The following is a 7824-nucleotide window of genomic DNA, read 5'->3' on the forward strand; positions in this document are numbered from 1 at the left end:
TACTTTTGCAGAAGAAATGAGTTCAGTTCCCAGCACCCACGTTGTACCTTATCACCATCTTTAACTCCAGTTCCAGGGAGACTCAGTGACCTCTTCTGCCCTCTGTGGGTGCTGCAGATGTTTTGCATTTACATATATGCAGGCAAACATGCAAACACTTTAAATTAACAAATATATAAATCTTAAAAAAAACTTAGCCTCTGCCCTCCCAATACTGCCTTTCCCAGAGATAAACGTAATACTTATTTTTAGCATAATTGTTTAGTCTATGACAGAAAAACCTGAAGCATTTGTAGTTGTGGCAGAAACCATACATCAGTATTTTTGAAATTATAGATATATTTTGCCTTTCTTCCAAAACCTATGATAATTATATGCTAGCTATCTTGGATTACATTTTTGGTGCAATTTGTCTAGTCTTCCAGTACTTTAAAAATGTACAGGATAGTGTCATAATTTTAATGTTGGAAACTGTAGTAAAGAAATCTAGCCATTGTCTTTATAGAACTGATATTTTATTGAGAAGAAAACCGTATATAATAATTAAGTAACATTGCCAAACAAACTGTCAGTGCTATGAAGAGAAATGATGCTAGCAAAGATGCGAAGTGATAGGAAAGTTTTATCTTGAGATATACCAACACAGTGCTCAGGAGAGTAATCTCTGATATGGTCAACTTTGAGCCAAGGTGGAAACTTTGAGGAAAAGGTATGGGACACTCAGGGGAGGGAAGTACCACACAGGAAGTAACCAGAGTTGGATCTGAAATGGCAGTGTTTGTGGTGAAGATCGAGACTTACTGTGTGTTACTCACTGGTACTCTGTTACTACTCACTGGTAATCTATTACTACTCACTGGTAATCTATTACTATTCCCAGCAAGATAAGACAAAACCTAAGGGATTATAGCAATTTTATGAAATATTTAAGTGTTTTGGGTCTAATACCTGTTGCTCATCTTTACTTCTCATTTCATTAATCGTTTATTTTCATTATATTTTACAAAAGTAAGGTTCACTCTAGATGGGGTGTGGGAGGGATGTCCTACACTGCAGGATAATTTAAGAAGTTCTGTATTAGAGGAGAAGAAATCCTGTGTTGTAGGTCCACTAACTAGAGTAGAGAAAGTGGATGTTGTGTCCTGAGTCCAAGAAGAACCAAGCAGAGCAGCTTTCAGAGTGTTGGGGATGAGAAAGATGTAAGGAAAGAGAAGAGACACTCTCAAGGGATTTGAATGGATCATGGTTTGCATACGGTTGACTAGATGAGGATGCACTTCTAACTTACAATCAGAACTCAGCAAGAAAGTTATGCCTTTTCTTGTAATTATTTAGTTACTTTCTGACTTCTTGACAAAAGATGCCACAAGATAGGATTCAACACTAGATGTTGGAGTTTCTCCAGCAAATTAATAAGGAAAAGGTTGAGGACTGTGAAAAGGAGGTACAGTGATGTGCTTGGAAACTTAGCTGAGTAAACAGGGAAGTGAGAGTGGAATGAATTGGGGCCAACGGGCAGGTCAGTGACCGGAGGGCCAGTGAGGTCAGAGGTCCCAGAAATGAGAGTAGCAGAGAGCGTGAGCCTGGAGTGAAAGGAAGTCAGTGGTCACGCTGCTGCGGTCACACTGGCATTTTGGACATATAATTACATGCAATGCTGGAGGTTGGAGCCAGGTCACAGCATTTTAGTAATATTCTAAAAGCCAATAGCGTCATTGTGTACAGACTGGCATTATAATGCTGTGTTTTAGAGGACATTATTCATTGTTTGAAAACAGTTACATGTACTAATGACATTTTATATCCATCAATTGAAAGGATTTTCTGGTCAGTTTCCTTCCACACCCCTCCCCCCATCTTCTTTCCTTCCTTCTTACCATTTGTTTCGTTTTAGGTGCTCTGAATCCCACGCAGGGCATTGTATCTGATATGGCATGCTCTTTAACACTGAGCCACATCCCAAGGCCCTCAGTTAGCCTTCTTTGAGTTAATACTAGTTCTTTCCACTCATGTAGGTGAGGGAAGGACAACCCATTTCAAGATGAATGCATGCTGAGGATTCATAATGCTGAAGCAATGGAAAGAGAGAAGGGAGAGCTGAGGATTTGTTAAGGTCTGCTGGCGTGTGGTTCAGTGTCAGTCTTTTCTGGTTCTTTTAGCCCCTGTGTGTCTGGGAGTTGGAGGGAAAGGATTTCTAGTGGAGAAGTCGTCATTTTAGGATAGAAAGGGGATGGTGTAATACATTTCAGGACCAATCATCTTTAGAAAGGTAGCACTGAATATTCTGATTCCTTCAGTTTGGGTAAATTATAAAAGTATATGAGAAATAAATGACTATTTGAGTTGAAATCATGAATATCTTTGAGAATTATATTTAAAAATTGAAGTCTTATTAATAGGCATGTGTGAAATTACTCTTGGTTAGAGAGAGAGAGAGAGAGAGAGAGAGAGAGAGAGAGAGAGAGAAAGAAAGAAAGAAAGAAAGAAAGAAAGAAAAGAAATACAGATAGATAATGAGAATTCCAAAGCTTTTTGTGTGTATAGAACATACATTTTACATGTCTCATACCAAGACATTTACATAATGAGTAATATGAATAGAAGAATATTCATTCCATATTAAAATCATTCTCTTTACTGAAAACTAAAATACTCTTTTGTACTCTTTTTCTCTACAAACAGACTCTTCAAATTTTTTTCCTATATGTTTTCATCTGTGAGAAATGAATTTTCCTTTGTAAGATGTGTCCATGGTAGCAATAAATGTGTACACTCTGAGATTATGTTGTTATCCTGTATTCGTAATTTCCCATGTGGTTCTGGAGGCTTGCCTTGCCTGGGTGAGAAGTATGGTGAGTTTGTTCACCTTACATGATATTTGTTCATTTTAGTTGATTATATATAATCCACCTGGGCAAGATCTTAAGGCCTGTGTAAGTCAGGATCCTCTTCTGGAAAGCTTATCAACATCTTTGCAGGCTTCCTAATCTGAATTTTAAAGTAAAAATGAATATATTTGTGTTGCTCGTTGAGCACATGTTCTGAATGACTTCTGCTCACTGGTTCTGGGGTGATAACTAGAGAATTATAAGCAAGTTCAAGGTTGTAATTTGCAACGGATGCATTGCCCTATGAGTTGTTTGTAAATACACATGCACATATATGTATATATATATATATTGCATAGATATGGACATATAGGTACAAATACGTACACTGATAAAATATAAGTGCACTCATGTATGTTGATTTGTACTTTTGTTTGCATGTCTAAGGGAAAAAGGAGAAGAGTTGCTAATTGGGTACCAGGAGGAAAATGATGTTTACAATTAAGATTTACCTTTATTTAAATGAGGGAGCATGCCATCTTCTGCTCACAAATGAGTTTGCATATAAACTGTTGGTCAAAGCCCAAAGTTATGTCAATGGTTTCCTTTTGCATTCTGTCTAAAGTCAATGTTAAACAGATTATTAAGATCATCTCTACACATAAAACAAAATTTCAGTGATTGAGAACAAGATCAGAGGATAGAGTCTCAAATATTTTGTTTATTATTTTTATTTTATGTATATGAGTGTTATGCCTGCATGTAAGTAAGTGCACCCGTGTTGTGCAATTCCTTTGGAGAGCAGAAGAGGCTGTCGGATCCCCTGGAACTGGAGTTATGGACAGTTGTTAGCTGCCATGTGGGTCCTGTCAGTATTCTTAACCGCTGAGCCATCTCTGCAGCCACCAGAGGATAGAATTTTATAGTAAAAAAAAAAAAAAAATGTGTAAGTCTTAAACCAGACAAAATCCCAGCATAAACATGGTGAAATGGCTAAGAAATCCTAACTCAACAAGGAACTTTTGGCCATTCATGGCTGCTGGGAGAGGGAGAAACTGTGTCTTATCTTATTATGGGCCCAGTGAATGGACCCATAATGAAGGACATTCGGGGGCACAAATCAGACTCTATAGGCGATATTATATGTATGAGAGTTCATTAAATTAAGGTAGGAACATTGGTAGAGGTGGGGCAAGGTGAACAGATCTAAAGGCCATCGAACTATATAGAATGAAAATTGGAAAATTTCAATTAAAAATTTTTAAGTATAAAATGCTTTTGTACCTGAAGTTGAATCAGTACATCTAGAGCAATCAAGAAGACAGTTGAGGTGGCTTTAGAGATGGCTCAGGGAGCCAGATGGCTGCGTTTGAAGAGGGCCCGAATTTGGCTCCCAGCACCCATATGGCAGCTAACAACTGTCCATAACTCTGTCTCCCGGAGATCCGATGCCCTCTTTTGTCTTCCCAGGCATTGCACGACACAGGTGTACTTATATGCGTGCAGGCAATACACTCATTCACGTAAAATTTAAAATATTAATAAAAATACTTTTATTTTGTCTTGAATAGCTAATATGCTCATTTAAAGAATATTCAATTATTTCTGTTGATGTAAGACCATTTCTATAAAATGGAAATCAAGCCTTGGTATGAATTTCAAAACATTTTCTAGTGTAAAATCTAATGAAGACTTAAAATCAGAGATGCTGGCTGGGTTTATCTGTCTTCTTCAGTTTGACCTGGCCATTACTCTTCAAAATTTACTTGTAGATTGGAAGGTGATGATGATGGCTCTGAGACTACTCAAGAGTTCATATAATTTATTCTTTCTTAAGAAAACCACTTTGTACAAAAATGGTTATAAAAGTGCACAACTCAGTGGTCAATGCATTAAAATCAGTTTTGTGTCAAGAATCAGGCAGTTAGAACACTCAAGAATGACTGAAATCAAGGATAGAATTTTAAAATAGAGGGATTTGGTGGAAATTGACACTTATTATGGGATGTTTGAGTACTAGAAAGGGATCATTTTGAGGTGTTTGTTTCAAAAGCTAGGCTTACAACTAAAGAAAAAATAGCTTATTTTACCAATTTCAAACGCTTCTTACAGAAAATATATCTCCTTCCATAGTATTTTAGCACACTTCTATTTACCTAACTATAATGCCATATGTTAAATTTTATCTTTCACAGTTATATACAACAATATGCAATCTTAAATGTGACAGATGTATATTTTCATATATGTAATGCATTCTATACAATAGCAATACCATGATACCAGGATAAATTCATGCACTTGATGCATGTCCAGGGTAAATCCATGCACTTGACACATACCCGGGGTGCAGTGGCATCTCAATCCTTGTCTTCTTTCACTGCAGAAAAGGAAGGGGTGCCAGGGTCTGCACCATCCCAAGTTAATCCCAGCTTCGATTGTCATGGTGTGTCCTCTCAATTTTAGTTTCTTTTGTTCTTAAATGTTTCTTTTTATTTTTTGAGAGATCTCAATGTGTAGCCTAGGCTCATCTGGAACTCACTGTATAGCTCAGGTTGGCCTCAAATTTACTTGTGACCATCCTCCTGTCTCCACCTCCTGAGTGCTGGGATTATGAGTGGTAGCTACCATGTTCTGATTTCAAATTAATTTTTAACTAATCTTTGTCAGTATATCTGGACTTAAAATAAATATTAGTGAAACCAGAGAAAACTCAGAGTATCCTTAACTTTAAGACTAGACAAAGCTGTTGGTATGTGACAGGACTTGAACCGGAAGAGCTGGAACAGAGCCCAATGTGGTTGACTCACCCGCCTTTTCTTTTACTCACAATTGGATGCTGATTGTCAAGTCCAGAAACTGCTGGAGAAAGTACATTGGGATTTAGCTAACATATATGTATTAGGATAAATTAGAGGGGGCGGGGGAGGAGGAGAGAAGGATTTAGTCACTTTTGAATTTACAATGAAAGAGAGCCCTGATCTTTCAAAAGATCATCTTCAAAGTTTAACATTTCAAAATCCCCAGGATCTTAGCAAAAAACTAAGGCACCATTTAAACTTTAGTTTCATAGAATTCCAATCATTATTAAGAAAGTGACTCTGTATATGACATAAATTTTATCTTTGTATTAAATTTTATTTATCCTAATATTTTCATTAATTCGAGAATGACACACAATGTATTTCTATGATAGTTCCTCCTCCTATCCTCTCCCAACTTCATGTCCTCTTTTATTATATTATTTGCGCCCCCCCCCTTTTAAGGCCTATCAAGTGTAATCTGTATTTCCCATGTACTCTTGGGTGTGGATCATTCAGACAAGAAGTAAATAGAGAATCCCTGGAGTTAATTTTATTTTGAAACAGAATCCCCTATCCCAGGGTGTGCTTGAACTAGCTGTGTAGCCAGTGATGACCTCGATTTCCGAACTTCTGTCCCTCTATCTCTGCTTCCTGAGGCTGGACAGGTGTGATCCAGCACCCAGGTTGGATTGGGACCCAGGACTTCACGCATCATAGGCAAGCACTTACTACCCAAGCTGCAGCCCCACCCTGGTTTTATCCTTTCAATAGATGAGATCTCTTTAAAGCAGTTGGACTTTCAGGACTTCACTGATTGGGTCCTGAGCTCTGTCCAGGTTAACCTATCTTTCTGAGCTTTTCTAGGTAACGAATGCATATTGGCTCACTATTTTTTTTTTTTTTTTAACACTTCATTCCTTTGCTCAAAATCTGCCAAGATGTGTTTTGGGTTGCAGGAAATCCAAACTTTTATCCAGGATTTAAGGTTCTCCATCTCGGAACTTGTTCACTGACTGTACCTCCCACTTTTATCTAATGAATGCACAAACTCCCACTAGAGATTGCTGCTCTCCCTGACCTCATGCCATTTGCTCTCAGCTGCTCTAGCTCACACCTTTCATTCTTAAACACCACCCCCCTGCATGTGGTGCTTAATTGCCCAACCCATCCCCACATTTGATTGAAGTATCTTGGGGAGCTGGCAAGCCTTGTCACTTCTTTGTATTTCCCACATGACTTGTATGAGGAGGACTGTTGTCTTTAGAAAAAGCACTCAAGTGATTATAGAATATGCCCATTAAGTTTCCCAAGCTCAAGACCCCTGCTTTATCGCCATTACCCCGCCACTCTGAAAACCAAAGACTGTGAAAGGCCCAGCACTGCTTATGCTTCAAACACAGAATATTTGATTCCCTGGAGTTGCAGGTGATGGGTGGAAAAATCATGGTTTAAATATAAAAGTGAAATTGTTTAGCAAATCAGATGGAAATAAAGAAAAGGGGAGATGATAGAAGTTAATTGAAGGAAGAGAGATCAGTAAAATCAGAGGTGTTTTAAAACACATATGAAAATCAATGTGATAATAGAATCAAATTAGAATTTGGTAGGAGGTTGAGGATAATCCATAGAACAATTATCTCTAATGTGGAAAAGAAACATTCGATAGTCTTGAATAAGAAACAAAATCATAGAATTGTCACAAATAAATCAAAGATCCTGAGGCTTCCCCCTCTTGGTGATCATAGTTCAGCAGTCCTTATTGTACACCTGTTCTTCCCTGTGGAAAAGCAAGAGGAAAATAGAAAGGGAAGAAGGAAATATGGTTTAATTGTATGCAATTATTCTACATGCATTTGGGCCATCGGAGAAGCATCTCTACTAACCAGGATAAGATTATTCTGGTCCATCCCTAGTATTAGAAGTGACAAGTTAAAATCCATATGTCTTTTGCATTTTTTAATAGTTAAACAAGAAGAACGTTTTAATTTATAGCCTAGGTATATATTATTTATTATAAATAAAAATAACTTGTCATAGTTCCAGCTATCTGTCCTCTCTTAATAACAATGTCTTTATTTTTATAAGACATTTTTATTTTTATAAGTATATAGCAATTATTTATATTTTGGATGGGAAGGAAAAGAAATGAAATGGAAAACAAGGATTCTGAAGTATGATTCTTATTTGTTTTT

At 37.3% G+C, this 7824-nt stretch overlaps 1 protein-coding gene across 7 annotated transcripts in view; it reads left to right on the forward strand.

Moving 5' to 3' along the window:
- The window catches only part of Ptprk (protein tyrosine phosphatase receptor type K), a 573501-nt gene that overhangs the window by 372985 nt on the left and 192692 nt on the right, over positions 1-7824 (forward strand). The gene's annotated exons all lie outside the window — the stretch shown is intronic.

The sequence above is a fragment of the Nannospalax galili genome, unplaced genomic scaffold (genome assembly GCF_000622305.1).
Source record: "Nannospalax galili isolate Female #2095 unplaced genomic scaffold, S.galili_v1.0 scaffold327, whole genome shotgun sequence".
In the NCBI taxonomy this organism is placed as follows: domain Eukaryota; kingdom Metazoa; phylum Chordata; class Mammalia; order Rodentia; family Spalacidae; genus Nannospalax; species Nannospalax galili.